Genomic DNA, 17,096 nt, shown 5'->3' with positions numbered 1-17,096 from the left:
TTATTCTACGTATTAAAGTATATCAGCAAGCAAGTAGGGAAAACATTTTCCTTTATAGAAATCAGATAGTAAACGAATTCAGATGATTGACTAAAAAAATAAAATTAGTCACATTTGGTGTGCAGATTTAGGGGCAACAGATTGGCAATTTGCAAACAGATATCTGCTGGGTTTAAAAGAGAAGTTTACGTTTGGGTAAGACCTGAGGGAGCTGAGGAGTTAGCTTCATAGTTTCCAAGCAGAGGGAAAATGTAAGTGTGACCTTCCCTGAGGCAGAGCCTCTGTGACAAGCAGCAAGGGGACAAGTGTGGATATCCCAGCATGAATGCCTGCCTGTCCTCTCACCTTCCCCAGCTCAGCTCAAAACCAGCACATGCCTGTCCTTGCTAGACAAAACCAGATTTCCTTGTAAGGAAATTTGAGGTTCTGCTGCTCTTCCTTCACAGCCCTTGTTCCAACTTGCAATTATATATTCGTTTAACTATTTGCCTAAACTCCTTATACTCCACTAGAATGGATGTGCACTCTAAGAACAAATATTTCATTGTTGTGTGTATAACTCTGAGCAAAGAACAGGATGTGAACTTTGAATAGACTGAACAAACACTTGCTTTCTGATAGACTGAATGGATGAGGGCTTGGAGAAGGTGAGTTATATGCTTCTACGGATAATCCTTCCTAACATTGAGGGGAGTTTTCCATTTATGAGCTATAGATCTACAAAAGATTTCCTGTGACCTGCCTCCTATTTTGGAATAAAAGAATCAATTATGGATTTTAAAAACCAGCAATATAAATCTGTCCTGAGTCACAAGTATTCCAAGAGTTATCAGATTTTTGGAAAACAATTAGCAGGAGTAGTATTTTTCATAAATATGAAATATATTTAATTTAAAATGAATGTAATAAAATATATGAATACATTAATACAGAAATTTCTACTGTAGGTGGCTATAGGTGGCCACCTATAGTAGAAATTTCTGTATTAATATATTCTGAAATATATTAATATTAATTAATATAGTCTGAAAAGTCCAGTGTGTCACATGGCAGGGAGTGTCCTGACCCACAAGTTCCTAACATCAAGGCCAGCTGCAGTGCATGCACACTGTCTAAGGGTCTGTGGTCTGAATTACATATCGTGCTTTATAATTTCACTCTTTATTTAGAATAGTATTCAATGCTGATTGCAGATTAAAGTTTAATACTAAGCAAATTTGTCTCATTGTAACTGTTAATAAAATAATCTTTAAATCAAAAGCATGCGTTGATGTACATGACATGATCTTTGTGTTCCATGAATAAAGTCTAATTTCAAAAGTTTCTTTAAATCGAATAACATTGGAAAATGCCAGCCATATCCAAGCTTTAGATGAGGAAGTGGAGGCTCAGAGAATTTAGGTCGTTCTTTCATCCAGTATAACTCCCTTCTCTATAACTTTACAACGTTTTCTTCTAAGCATGTTGTAGTATCAATGTTTGTTTTAAAATTTCATCTTTCTCATTTTATTATCAGTGTCAGGGCAGGAAATAGGCAAAGGAGTGTCTTTGTCTCTCTAAATCCCAGGATTGTCCCAGTCATTAATATAATACTTTGCAATATAAAGCCAAGATACTCTTTGAAATAAAGCTTTTTATCACTACCAGTCAAAATATACCCTGGATATAAATACCATGGATATAAATGCCTGTATATGGTACAGTTCTAGTATTTTTATCATGTAAACATATATTTACATCTGTAAATATGTACTCAGCAAACGCAAATTCAACAGTTTTGTGGCAGTACCAATGATAAATTTCTAGGAATGGAAATGTTTATTTGAAATAAAAATAATAGAAAAACTAGGTCTTTAATACATATCTTCACAATATATTAGAATGTTTGTTTTCTTGTACTTTAGTGAATATTAAATTACAAAAGTCTCTTTTTAAAATTGCTAAATAAAATGAAGGTCGCTTTGTTGTGTAACCCATTGATTTAAAAGGGAACTGAACTCCCTCTGGTAACCGCTAAAATTCTTTGTTTATGTTCCTGTGCTTTCCCACCCGTCCACCTGAGATGGAGAAGAGGTGCTTATGTATTTAAGTTGATGCTTCTAAGCCCTTACATCTTGGAGAGTCTAAACCTTTCTAGTCATATGACTTCTGTTAGTTCTCATGTAGGACACACAGCATTGCAAAAAGAAATATGACTGAAATACACTAAGCAGCAATAACAACACAGAGGTTTCACCCGTAACAGGATGTGGCAACATTAAATATTTTAACAGCTGGTGTGACAACATTCGAATTGCCCCAAAATATGCCCACAGTTGAATGTCACTCTTATCTCATTATAACACAGAAAGGCACAATGTTGCATTCTATAGCATGTTTTGACAGTTGCGGGGTCATTTGGAGGGACTCTGTTGGCTCCCTCAGCCTCCATCTCTTCAGTGTGGAAGGTTTGGAGTCAAGTATTCTTTCTTACACTGTTTTTCAATTTAAATTACTTTTTAAAGTGATGCATAAAACATAGAAATTGTACCTACTAATGGGGGGCCATGTGGTGTTCTACATGGATATATTATGTAGTGTTTAAATGAAATTAAATATATTTATCTCGAGCACATATCATTTCCATACGATGAGAAAATTAAGACTCTTTCTTTTTGTTTTTTGTAATACACAGTACGTTGCTATCATCTCTGGTGTTATCTATAACCACCCTATTGCACAATACTCATCAGAACTTTGTACTCCAGGCTGTAACTTGGTACCCATTGATCACCTTCTTTCTCTCCCTTCCACTTATTCTCCGCAGTCTTTGATAACCACTATTCTACTCTCAGCTTCTATGAGACCCGTTGGCACATGTGAGTGAAATCAGGTGGTGTTTGTCCTGTGCCTGTCTTATTTCACCAACATAATGCCCTACAATTCCACTCACGTTGTCTCAAACACAGGATTTCATTATTTTTATGGCTGCGTGGTGCTCTGATGTGATTATATACCACCTATTCTTTAACCGTACATCAGCCGATGAGCACAGAGGTTGACTGTATATCTTGGCTGTTGTAATAAAGCTGTAATAGCCACGGAAGTGTTGGTGCCTCCACCTTTATTTTCTGTGGATATCCAGAAGTGGGATTGTTAGATGACATGGGTTCAGTTTTTAATCTTGAAGAACCTCCACACTACAATCCATCCAAGCTGTACTAATTTGTATTCCCATCAACAGTTTTCCCATTTCTCCACATTCTCATCAGTGCTTGTCATCTTTGTCTTTGTAATAATAGCTATGCTTAGTGCAGTGTGGACTTAGTTACTCTCAATGTGTCCTCCAGCTTTGACCTTCCGTTGTCCCTGTTACTCAGCTTCACATAAAATGAAGTCCCTTCGTCAATTTGTTACGCTTTCAGTCTGTGCAATGCCTTCATCAAGCGCTGATTGCTCACTGAGCCCCACAGTGCTGTAGGTGTTCGGAACGCAGCAGCCCACAAGAAAGAAAAGCCTGCGCTCGGCCTTTCTGGAGGGAAACAAAACAATCAATAAGCAATCTGCTTTCAGTTTACTGAAACTAAACATGGAACTAGGAAGCAACAGAAATGCTCCTGGGAGCGGAAGATAATGAAGTTCTCTTTGATGACGGACCATTTGTGAATCATATTTCCACCTTGCAAGGAGGTGTATTGTATTTATTTTAGACATTTTTTTGTGGACTTATGGACCATTCGGTCAAGATTTCTTTTTTTTGTTGTTTTTTTTTTTTCCGGTACCGGGAATCGAACTCATGACCTTGCACTTGCCTGGCAGGCGTTGTGCCGCTGAGCTAAATTCCCACCCCCGGCAAGATTTCTTGTATCAATGCATCAATTTCTTTCTATATCTTTACTATGTACTTCATAAAGCATGTGCTTGATTATTATTAATTGTAAATTACTTATCCCCCCATCTGTTCTCAGTCTCCTTTACCTATGGGTCTCCCCCATTTGACGGGATGCACATGTACTGAAGACATTTCTTCACCCACCTACATCTGCCTGCAGTTCTGACATTTCCTGTAGGCTTCCTGCTGCCCCTGCAGCAGTCTATTAGCTTAACATTACCGGGGTACTCTTCCTCCTGGTCCCGGACCCAGGCCACATCTTTCTGCTAAACTCACTCTTCCGAAAAGCCTACTTCTAGCATGTGGGAACTGGCTTCAAGGTTCTGTAAGGCAGAAGCAAAGAGGCAGATAGAGCCAACATTATGAAGCACAATTTACTAGAGTAGAACTGTGGTCTTGGATGGCGCCATGACTAAATGGATCTCTGCAACTGGGTCAGAAGGAGGAGTGAATATATTAGTCAAAGCAAAAGTGACTACATCCAAACCAGAATGAACCTGGTTCATCTAAACTAATATGAAGGAGTCAGACACATTCCTGGTGCGAGGATCCAGTTGTAAAGCTGCATATACAACTGTAATTCTCTTACTTACAGCGGGCTGGAAATCTACAGAGGGAAAACTGACCAGGATTGCTCTGGGGCAAACATGGTCCTTATAACCAAGATGGCAGAATTGATGTGAGTAACTTTGATGGAGCTACGTCCATGAAAACTTCCTACTCATTCCCTTTTACATACTTTTATCATTCAGGGGAGTGTCTTGGAGGTGAGAGAGCCATTCTCATGTTGGGTCGCAGGGACACTGAGATTCATACTCCAACTGTTACAGCATTTACTTAGACGTTCTCCCACAGGCTGATGGACTCATAGATGGCAGGTGAGTCATTTGGGAGTTAGTGGCTCATGGTTGTGTGAACTGGGGTAGAGTGAAGAGCCACCTCACCTGTGAGTGGCCCCAACTAAGAAGTCTGCATAGTGGACTGAATTAAAAAGGAAAAAATAAGGAAGGCTGTCTGCCTCCTGCTTCCCATGCCGTAACCTGCTTCCCGCTTACCATGCTAGGCAATCTTTCTCTTCTGGAACCCCTGCCATTCCTTGTATATTAGAGCCAGCTGACTATGGGATAAAACCTCTACAAACTGTGAGCTAAAGTCAACTCCTCTAACTTATAGGTTTCTTGTATTTGTCCCAAGACACCAACTCACTCATCCTCAAACCTATCCATGATCTAGAACCACCCTTATCGAATTTTAACAAGTAGAGTTGTCAAATTGTGGGTGCTTATGTTCCAATGCTTAATTAATATCTACCTTAACTAACGTTCCAAATGTTTTAGCTAGCATCTTTCTGTGTTGCCTATCTAATGGTATGCTCCCCATGATGTGGACATGCAATTAAAATTTCATTTGATGACTCAAATAGAGAAAATCAGAGGCAGTAACAGAATTAGAATTCCATGTCCATTATCCAACTCTGTGACCTCCATTCCCTTTGTAACCTAGGTTTCCTGCTGAGATGACCCTTCCAAATGTTGACATAAGAAAGTGTTAATGGGTAAGATAATTAGAGAAAAAGTCATTTTCTTTTGGATAATGACGTACCTGCCTCCCCATCATTTTGAATATAAACTTTTATTTATTAATTGTAATACCTTTCCACATATTTATGTGGATCTCCTTACCAATTTCCCACAGTTTCTTTCTTAGTTAAAGTGTTAGTTTTTACCCAAGCCTGTTTCCATCTTCAGATTCTCTTCTATTTTATTCATTGATCTCCTGATATCTTTTTTGAATGCCTATCAACATCACGTCTTTCAGCTGCCAGACATCAGCTAAATAGTCCACTTCTTGTCAGAAGTAAAATCTAGACCTTGAAAAAAGCACCATATAACTAGTAAATCTCTCTACACACAACAAGTTTCACAGGCAAAAACAGAGATATGCATCAAAGTTATATAATAATAATTGTCAGAAGCCAAATGAGGTGGATGAGATCACAAATTTCAATTCCTTCTTTCTATTTTCCATAGTTTTCTTCTTATAAAGCAGAAGGATCAGGGTCCCAAAAGACATTGGTGGCCTTTCTAAGGCCTCATTGTACAGGCTTAGTAGGAAATTATGCCACTGATTTTTGAGAATCAATCTGCAAAAGACTTTGTCCATCTTGATGCAATAGGATTCCATATTAGGAACAAAGTGTACACATAAAAGCTCTCTTTCATATAACTGGATACACTAACTACAGTTTATCTAATTTTATTGCATTTCCATGAAAGGAGAAATATTACCCTCACCTGAAAAAACTGAAGAAACTGAGACTGAGGAACTAATGGATGTTAAGAAATATTCAGCAAGCAGATTAGTGGGGATTTAAATTTGAGTCTGCCTTAACTTGAAAACCTTGTTCTCTTTCTCTTATGTGGTATCACATCCAGTTCCATAGAGCTTTATGTCACACAGTGTTCTTGGTATTAGAAAAGCAAATGAGGGCTTCTCAGTCTTTTCTGTGGCTTCAGTATTCTAAATCTCTTCCTCACTGTAAATGAGCACTCTAATTCAGCCAATTTGTTGATCATGGGGCACAGAAGTTAATAAAACAACCCTTCATGTCAGAAAAGTAAAGGCCTAAAGAAGGACAAATATACAAATAATAACTAGTACTAAAGATTCAGACTAACTTTAGATTCTTATTCTATTAATTCATCAAAATTATGTTAAGTTTCAATATGATGTGCAGTTATTATTTGTAATTAGGAAAGGTATGAAGATCGTACTTTTATTTATTTATTTTTGGGTTTTTTTTTTTTTCCAGTACCAGGAATCAAACTCACGACTTTGCCCTTGCCAGGCAGGCGCTATGCCACTGAGCTAAATCCCCAGCCCAAAGATCTTACTTTTAAATTTTGCTTTATTTACTAATTTATTTTTTCACTGATTTATGCACTTCTTCCTAAGGAACAATGCTGTCCATTCAGCACGGATTTTGTTGTCTTGAGTCCTGTTGACCTCTGCTTGTCTTCTTCACTCAGGATATTCTTGGACAAATAACTTGGAAAGTTGAGGCCATGGTTTCTGGAGCCATTCACAAGTGTCATGGCTCCATTTCCTCCTCAATAAGTTGTGGGTTACTTGCTGTGTACCAGTGCTATCGAGTGAGTAATATGGAGAGGAGTTCCAAATACAACTTGAGAACTCTAAATGGCAAAGATAAACTTTGTGTTTTAGTTACTGTAGCATGCATCTAACTTTAAAAACATACAGATGCAGTCTGGGGCAACCTACTAACCCAACCCTCCACAGCTCCTATAAAGCATTGTAATGACTGAAGCATGCTTTCTCTCAAAATTGAAATCTGGAGATGCTAATTATACAGTGTTTGTCTAGATCTGCAGAATTGTTGTCAACTGTAACGCTGGAAATATGTGACACAGGAAATATAAAGAATATAGTAAAAATGTGTGTGGTTTTGCGTGAACATCCAACCAGGTGTATTTAGAAATACTGGGAAAGAAAGTGAAAATTGATGGCAGAAGTTGAAAGACACTTAGGTTAATGAATAAAACATTATTGCCAGGTAGCATGGTATCATTATTTAGGAAGAGTGTGCTATTAAATCACTGGGAAAAAGGAGCTCTGCCCATTGAACTGGTAGGGGTGTTGAGAAGAGGTCAGTAGGGTTTTCTTTATTTTCCTGAAAGTGGCAGTGGTTGTCCCTTAGTTTGGGAACCAGGAAAACTGCCTTGGAATGCTGTGTCTAAGCAGACTGTGTGGCTGTAAGCTTTGCCTAGGGTCCAGATCTGGGAAGCTAAAGACTCAAAATTTGGTTCAGAGAAGCCACAGAGGAAAAGAAACACAAAAACTCTAACCCTTGTTCATCCAATGTTGTACTTGAAGAACAAATAAATAAATAGTTCCTTTGCTCCATCTAGAGTGCTCTGTACCCAGGGAACTTGTGTTCTGTAATAGTCCATTTTCCACTGTTAGGGGCAAGTACCCTACACACCTTATTTGGCTTCTCTTGAGAGGCTTATTTTGGCTCACAGTGTGTAGAGGACTCAGTCTCAGCTGACTGGCTCCAGGCCAAAGGAGTATGGTGGACCGGCAAGGAGAAGGAAGGGCTCTTACCTCATGGTCGACAGGAAGCAAGGAGACAGAGAGAGAAAGGGAGAGAGAGAGGGGACATGAATATCCTGGAAGGAGAATATAAACTACTTCCGGGTCATGCCCCCAGGGACCCAACTCCAAAAAAGCCTCACTTCTCAACAGCAGATAGCAGATTCAGGTATTGAATTTATCAATGGATAAATCCACCGATGAACCCCATGATGCAATCACCTTTCAAGCACACGAGACTTGAGGGGGACACATTAGATCTTAATTATAAGATGCTTTTTTAGAATATAATTTGTGTAACTTGCTCTAGGAAACAAGAATTGTTCTGCTTCTTACTTTTTCTCCACAGTCTATCCCTTTCCAAGTTAGTGGTTAATAGTCCGATCCTTCCGTGGACAAATACGCTCAACTTTCTGGGGTCGAGAGTCATCATTGCTGAAGGTCAAGCCTTGCCCTCTCCTGCTTCTTGAGTGAGAAATATGCGCATAAAATGAGGCATTGCTTGGGCTGGAGAAAAGACCTTTATGACTCCAGGAAGCTACACTTCTGAGAAATGAACGAGTGGCTAGGAACCCCTAAAGAACCATTGTTAGGATTGCAGTGTAACTGGATTCATCTCTGCAGGAGGTTTCCACCATTCACCTTTCTCCCCATCTCTCTCTTTCCCAGTTGAATAGATGCTCCAACTCCACCATGTGTTTTGTAAGTAGTGTTTCTGTCTCTCTGACCATTTCCCTTTCATCTACTTTCTCTGAGCAGAGTTTTCTCCATAGACTAATTAAACATAGTACTTCTAAATTCAGGGTCGATTACAAGTTATATTTTTTTACTCCCTTTTTAAAATAAATATAAAAATTGAGAGATAGGAAGATTATTATTGTTTCAAAGAAATTAAAATAATACAGAGTGATATAATTATTTGCATTTCTTAAATATATAATCTTCCCCCTGGGGTCTGCAAAGATTATGAATATAGAGCCATACACAATTCCTCCACAGTTGTCTCTATGTGCCATTTCTGGAATGTTCTTCCTTATGTTAAATACTTGTAAATTAATGAATTCATGAATGAATTGAGTAAATTAATGTGTTAATTAATGAATGTAAATGAATGAATGCATTGAGTATATGAGGAAGACCATTACGCTTGACTCTCACAATAAATGATGTCTTCAAATTTAGAATTTTGTTTACGGTTTCAAACACGATTGTATAAGCAATATCATACAAAGTTTCAGAATTGGAGAAAAAATATTTCCCATAGAAATTTAAAGTTATGCCCTATTTTTTAGATGACTTCTGCTGTAGTGAGTTATTTTTATAAATCTTATATCAAGATAATTATTCCAGTGATATATTCTTTGCAAAAATGAGTCGTTATTAAGGAGTAATATTTTTGAACATTTGTTTGTTTCATTTGTATTACATCAGAAAGGTCAAACAAGTTAAGGTGACTTAGTTGTCTCTTAGACTAAGGAACTATTAATGAATGAGTAGATAAAGCAGCATGGGTTTCTCAAAGCTGAAGCTCATGCCCAGGTGACTCCTAGTAGAGGTTCCGAGTGTCTCATAGACCTCTGCTGATGAACAGTGGCCTAATGTTCTCTCCCAGCCCAGGCGCCCGGCTCTGTGTGCAGGACTCCCCCTTCTTAACTTGCCTACCTTCCCAGCTGTTCCAGGGTGATCTTTTCCAGAAGCCCTTTCCTACCACACCTTCACTGCAAGCCATGTCTACTTCCTCAGGGCAGGGGGGTGTCTCTTTGGTCAATGGCCTCTCCCTAGGCGAGGTCAATACCTCACAGATTGTGAACAAGTGCACTAAAAGTTCTCAGATTTATAGAATTACTTAATACTGAATAGCTTTCTCTAATAGCTGCCTGGCTGAGGTAAATGCTGGAAGTGGTCTTTTCCATAACTATTTCTCTGTATGGGGGACTTTTGTGCTTCTCTTCAGCTGCCATGAGCATTTATGGCCCTGTGGTGCTGTTTTTTTGTGGTCTAATTCCTCTTCATTTTGGATTTTCTTGCTTCTCATTGGAAGCTTGAAATCTGGCTTCAAAAGGAAGACAGGCATTGATAAACTTCCTTGTTTTCTTCTTTTTTCAATGAGTAGAGAGCCTATCAGGAAGCTGACTAATTAAGATAAAGTATAATTGGCAAAGGAAAACATACTGGTGGAAAAGAATTGTTAGTGCTGTTCTAACTCTGGTACTATAACAGTGAACAAGATAGAAAATAGTTCTTTGCCTTCATCGAGCCTGCCTTTTATTGATTATTTAATCTGTAATACTTTACATAAACATCTGTAATTTATAATTTTAGTTGATATAACAGATACTGTTGGTGTCCTTTAGTGTTTTCATTTTTAACAGATTCCTAATTTCCATCACATGGCAGGGGGCGTCTTCTATTTCAGAACAAACTGGATCCTTCCTCAGCCTTGTTGAGGAAATCAGGATTGAACTCCGCCCACCATATCGACCCTGGTGAGGACCTGGTTTTAAAATGGGCCTGTTACATAATTCTGGCTAATGACACAAGAAAGGACGATCTCCTGGGAGGAACTCAGAAAGTTTTCCTTATTTATAAAGTGGGGCACAAGACATAGTTCTGGTTTTGTTGCAAGGTGATACCATGAGAAATCAGGCACTGGGATGGCTGTCTTCAGACCATGAAGGGAAGACAAGCAAGTGTCAGAGGAGAAGGAAAGAATATACTCTAGGTGAAGATATTTGCTATTAAATGTACTCATTGTGATGCTCTCACACTTCCAAATTCTCATTTTTTAAGAGTGCACAGTTTCTCTGATTTTTCAGTTCAGCTTCTTACTGCTCATAGCCTCACTGGCTTCACTGGTGAAGATGGCAGTAAAGGTGAGGTTGTTCTATGCCTGGGCAGAATGATATGGGGGTCAGGAGGCTATAGGGGCTGCTCTGCAAACAGCCGCATTTGAGGGCATTGTGCTGTCTCTTGCATCTGCCCAACTCTGCTGATATTATAGGAAAACAACCAAGGTGAACACACAAATAGACAGTTTTGAATGTGCTTAATCAACTTATCTAGAAAAACAAGGTCTAAGATTGATATGCACTGCAAATGAGTTTGTCAACTGCTGCCGCAGGTCAAAACCTATGGATTTAGGAATTACACAAAACCTGCCTCCAGCCTTTCTCCACTATTTTTGCTGTGCTTTGCACAATGTGTTTTAGTATAGGAATTGTATGAATTTTGTTGTTCATGTAATCCATCTTATATCCTGCTATATCCCCAAACCTACAAGAGTTGCATGATTTAATAAATATAGGTCTTATTGAAGTCTTAATAATGTTACTGTAATAAAGGGAGAGAGACCCAATCTTATGTGGATCACAATGGACTCCATAATGGGAAATTTCCCACACAATTACCCTCTATGTGAGTTCAATAGTAGAAGTAATAGTGCTACTATTCACTCAAAATCCCAATCATCTGCCATATAGGTAAATTCTACAAAGAATTTTCCAACAGTACTGGTGTTTTAGCATAGTTATAAATGAATACACAATTATTTGCTGATCAGACCTTGTCACCTGCCATGTGATAAACTCTCTGACAGCAGGGTCAATTTTGGGATTAATTTATCCCACATGATAGTGAATCTTGAAACAACCTACCTGAAATGCAGAGAGAACCTGCTGAAGTTCAGTTTATTAACCTGTCTTGCAATGGGTCAGTACCCTCAATTAACGTAAACATGGCAAGATATATTCAAAATAAATAGACCTTAATGGAGCACCTGCTGCAAGTCCAGACTTCTATTTGGAGACAATTTAAATTTGCAAATGCCTCCTGAAGGAAAACTTGCTAGTGGCTCTTGGGCAGATGGAATCTCAGGAAGGTTACATCACTGACAGCCTGGTCACTAAGGTATGGGAACACTGAGCTAATTCTCTAAAGTATGGACTCCATTCAGAAGCACATGCTTCGAAATAACCAAATTTTCTGAGAACTGATTTTCAGGGAAGTGTAGGTATTGTGTCTCATGCCTTTCTTCTTTTCTCCTCTTCACGGAGGGGATTCTCCACATTTTGTCCTGGCCATCATTTAACTCTAGACTCACTGGAACTTTGATGGCACAGTTTTGAAAATGGAGGCAGGCATTGAGAAGTGTTTGTTTTGTAGTTCAATGCATGCAAAGCCTACCAGGAAGCTTACTAGCTAAAACAAAGTAGACTTGGCACAGAAATAAGCACTGATAAGAACTGATCAGAAAAATTTTATTGAACAAAGCAAGGACAGTATCTCCCAAGTATTAATTCTTGAGTTACAAAGGCTTCTAATTCTAGCTATTGGTTGAGAATTCTGTGGCCAGAGATAAAAAATGCAGAGTTCTGTCACCCCTAGATCATGAGACAAAACAGACAGAAACAGGTGTCCCCCTGGATCCAAGCACTAAATTAAAATTCAGCACCAGAAATTCATGCACACTTTCAGAGAACAAGCCTGCTGTGTATACACTGGGTTCCATTGGATTCTGCTGCCTAAAGTTCATTTTTATCCTTTTTCTTTGAAATTTTCTCCTGCTTTCATCTTGGTGGTGTCTTATTCTAATATTTCTCAATTTAAAAGGCAAAACATTCCCTAAACTTTCCCTGTCATTCACCACTTGTCCCAAATTCTATAGTATTTCTCTGCTTTGTTTTGCAGCGTATGCTTTCAGCAAATTTATTCACTGAATTCATTTCCCTACTCCCAGACTCTCTATCTCCCAAGCACTGTTGTCTGAAGCTGCCCTGTTAAAGGTCATGAACAGTCTCCACATTGCCAAATCCAAAGGTCAGTTCTCTGGCTCTCTTTGCAATCACTCTATCAGCAGTTTCTCAGCAGCAGATAGCACAGTTACTCAGTCTGTCTTTAAAATGTTCTCCATGTGACTTCAAGGATCCCATATAGCCTTCCTTCTCTTCCTCTTTCTTTTTTGCTTTGCTTGTTTATCTCCTTTATTCTTCCCTTGAAATACTAGGGTCTTCAGAGACCTGTGGCCAGCCTTTCTTTTTTTCTAGACTCTGCCCTTTGGAGACTTCATCCAAGCACAAAGCTTCACCTACCTAGCATGGGTCAAGTGACTTAAATTCTGATATTTTCCATGGGCTCCAAGGTCAACATCTCCCCTGATTTCTAATGCCCATAGCTGTTTTAAACCTGCCATACACAAAATAAAATTAGGTTTTGAAATTCATCCTCCAATCCTCCACAGCTCTGTAAGGACAGTCCCAACATTGCTAACTCAACTTCTACTGTCTTGTTCTAGTCTATCAATTTATTTGCAATTTTTTTCAGTTACATTTTCAAACTAGCTGAAATCTGATCACCTTCCATCACCCCTTGTGCTCCTCTCTTGTTGTATTTTTCATTTTCTTTCACATACGCAGCTAAAATAACCTCCCACTGACCTGTCCGTGTTTACTTCTTCCCTCGACCTCCTCGATACACTCTTCCCACGATAGTCAGAGTAATTGTTTTTGGGCTGAATTATGTCCCTAAGATCTGTGTGTTGGAATAACAATCCTCAGTTGTTTAGCATGATACTGCAGCATGTGAAGGTAAAGTTTGTAATGAGACAGTAAGTTAAGGTGAAGTGTTCAATGTGGCCTAATCCACTACAGCTGTTATTATAGGAAAAGGACATTTGGGGACAGACAGGCAGACAGGGGCAGTGGAGACCGCAGGAGGAGACAGGGTAAAGGGCCTTCTATAAGCTGAGGAGGAGGCTGCAGGAAACATGAAGCTGCTGGTGCCTCGATCTTGGACTTCCAACCTGCAAGAACCGTAGGAAAGTGAAGTTGCTTTTGTTGCCTAAGCCCCACCGTGTGGTGTTCACCATGACAGCCCCAGCAAAAGCACACAACAATCTTCAGCAAACAACTCATATTGCTTCACTCCCTTTTGTCAACCCTCCTGTGACTTTTTATTTCCCTTTGAGAAGAAAGAAAACACCCTATCATTTATGCTTTTCTGCATTTCAACAGTTTTATGTGCTCAGCTGCTCACTGTGTCTAGCTCTGTCTTGTTTGACTACTTTTCTCTTTACAGTGTTTCTCAGCTCTATTGGCCTTCTGTGTGTTCTTCAATGTTTCCAGATCATTCCAGTCACAGGCTCCGTGTTTTCCCTTGGCTCTGTGGTTCTCAAGGCACCAACCTTCATAGAGCCTCCTCCTTTGCTGTATTATGAAGTCCCACACCTTCAGGCAGCTTTGGAAGTCCTTTGTTGAACACCTACCGGCAATGTGACCTCCTCTCCCTCTCCAACCTTTCACTGTGGTGTATGGTGCATTCCTACCTGAAATTAAGTGGCTGATTCATTTATTTACTTTCCTTTGTCTGTCTCCATAGGAGATATAATCTGAAAGAAGTGGATGTTGTCTTGCTTAGCTTATTTATTCTTTCCGTCTACATTAGACTTTCTTTAATTGTGCTTATAACTTTTTTACCGATGCCAAGAACTGGGCTTGGCATACAGAAGGGAGTTAACAAATATTAGTTGAATGTCTTAGTTACTTTTCTCATTGCTGAGACAAAATACCCAACACCCACAAGATAAGGGAGGGAATGTTTATTTAGCTCCAGTTTGTAGAGGTTTCAGTCTATAATTGGCTGGCTCCAAGGCAGGGCGGCATATGACAGAAGGGCAACAGTTCATAGTGGTGGAAAACAGCAAAAGCAGCAGCAAGACGCAAGCCTCTTCCTGTCCCTTACATTGTAGGCAGTCTGCCTATCCTAGGTTAGGTGTAGCAATCACATCCTTAATTCCTACATTGGACAATGAATCAATCACAAATTTGAGATTCAGTCACATCTAAAAAGCCTGACCCCACCCGCATGACTGCATGAGGCTTTGGGAGGACATCCAGACACAAACCATAGCACTGTGGTAATGGATTTTTTTTTGCCCTCAGCGCTTGCTTTTGCACATGGCTGCTGGACTTTCTAAATTTTTTCACATTGTTGTCAAGTAATTGTAATAGTTTCCTTCATTGTTTGTTTACTGTTTGTTGTCAGGCACTGTGCTAAGAACTTTAATAATGTTTATTTGATGTGTAGCATGGGCAGTTTTACTCCGGAATGAAGTTATTCTCTCCCTGTTAAAGGAAATGGGAATGGTGTAATACGTTAGGTCCTTCTCCTGCTAAGGATGGACAGGTTGAGAGAGGATGGCTGCCTAGGGGCCCTTTGGGTCCTTCTGTGTCCATCGATGGCCAGCCTTGCATTCTGCTTTCTATCTGGCTGCTTCAAGGAGCTGATGGCTGATGTGTCTGCTCTGGTGACTCTGGGCCACTGCTTCTCCCAATGGATTGGCAAAGCTGATACTCAGCCTGAGCCTGTGGACAGCTGGATGTCCTTTTCCTACACTGGCCAAATAGCAGCTCTTGTGCCTGTGGTCTCTCCCACAGATTCATCTGGGAGAACTGAGACCCAGGCCCTGGGACATGTATGCTCCCTTTCCTACAGCTAATGTGGCAGCAAATGGAGATGATAATATAGAAGAGGCTTCGGGATCCTGCTTAACCACTCCTCTAAATGGACAGGGGCTTTCTATGTATTATTTTATCAATCTAATTTAAACATTGCATCATTCCTATTAAGTATTTCCAATTCACAGAGAAAAGAATTGGTGACACCCTCAAGGTACTGAGGTGACAGTGGTAGAAACCAGTACCTCTCCTACCCCTCATCCCCCCTGATATATAGATGCATGTTCATACCACCAATTCCAGCCATAACAACTTGTTAACACTTTGAACAATTTATTAGTACCTGTTCGCAGTACATGCATTTGCAATCATCTTGAGGCATGAGTTCATGTACATACTCCAGCTTGATTCTTTTTTATAATCTTCTTCTGCTTCTCTACAACCCTTCCTCTAATTCCCCTATCTCAGTGCTCATTCTTGTTGACATTGTTAATTTGAGCTCATGTTATGTCATATAACTTTTACAGTCATTGAGATTACTATGCTCCTGTGCATGGCACGTCTTTATTATACTTAATTCTCCTTCCCCTCCTCTTCACTCTTCAACTTTCTTTCTCTGGACACCTCCTCTATTGCCAGAGACCCAGCACCTTATCCTTTTCTATCCATCCATGAGTATCATCTTTGTTTGTACTTGTACTCACTCAAACGAGTGATACCGTACAGTATTTAAGCTTGTGTGTCTGGTTTACTCTTCTCAACCTTATATTTTCCAGGTGCATTCCATTTTCCTACAAATATCTCAAATTTGTCATTCTTTGTAGCCCAGTTGTATTCCATTATGTACAGATACCACATTTTCTTTATCCAATCATCTGTTAATGAGCACACAGACTGCTTCTAGGATTTACCTGCTATAACTTGTGCTGCTTTCAACATTCGTATGCATGAGATTCTTGAGAAACAACAACAATTTTTAAGGCCCTTAAATTTGCCATGTACTTTTTGAAGCTGGATATTTAGTATCTCCTCAGGTTCCCTTGTGAGAATGCAGTCCTCCTTTTAAATATCTTTTTTTTTCTGGCACCTTCTCTCAACCTCAGAATTTTTTAGAATCATCTTCCCCTTCTCTAGCAGAACCTTGTGTTTCAGATATTATAGCTCTATACTCAGAGCTCTTTTTTTTTTTTTTTTTTTTTTTTTTTTTTTTTTTTGTTTGGTGCTATATATTGAACCCATGGTCTTCACACTTGAGTTACAGTCCCAGTCTATCCATCCATGTTTCCTTCCTTCTGTTTTCCTTCCTTCCTATCTGTCTTATCTGTGAAAGAGTCTTGCTAAGTCTCTAAGCTCCCCAGGATGAACTACATCACTAGCCCTTTGGCTTGGCTATATCATAGTCCTTAGGTCCTTGTCACTTAAACAGTGCAAATTCCTGTCCTTGCTTGAGTAGGTATCATGTTATGGGTACTGCTACAATATGTGCCTGGTGATATGTTATAAACCCTAAAACAAAGCTACAGTTATGTTATTATAGGCTGAGCTCAGTGAGCCAACATGACTGACAAATGATTAGTCTGTTTGTTTTATACAGTCTTTTCATCTGTATTTGCAAACTTGCCCACTTGCTGACTTAGTTGTTAAAACTTATTTGTATCCCC

General features: G+C 39.3%; 1 pseudogene; it reads right to left on the bottom strand.

The window, feature by feature from the left end:
* LOC102011252 overlaps positions 1–8,001 on the bottom strand; it is a 46,452-nt pseudogene extending 38,451 nt beyond the window's left edge.
* Positions 8,002–17,096: the final 9,095 nt, after the last annotated feature.

This window comes from Chinchilla lanigera, unplaced genomic scaffold (genome assembly GCF_000276665.1).
Source record: "Chinchilla lanigera isolate Chin_1 unplaced genomic scaffold, ChiLan1.0 scaffold00148, whole genome shotgun sequence".
Taxonomy (NCBI): domain Eukaryota; kingdom Metazoa; phylum Chordata; class Mammalia; order Rodentia; family Chinchillidae; genus Chinchilla; species Chinchilla lanigera.
The sequence above is the reverse complement of the archived record's forward strand: the minus strand, read 5'-3'. Positions and strand labels throughout refer to the sequence as shown.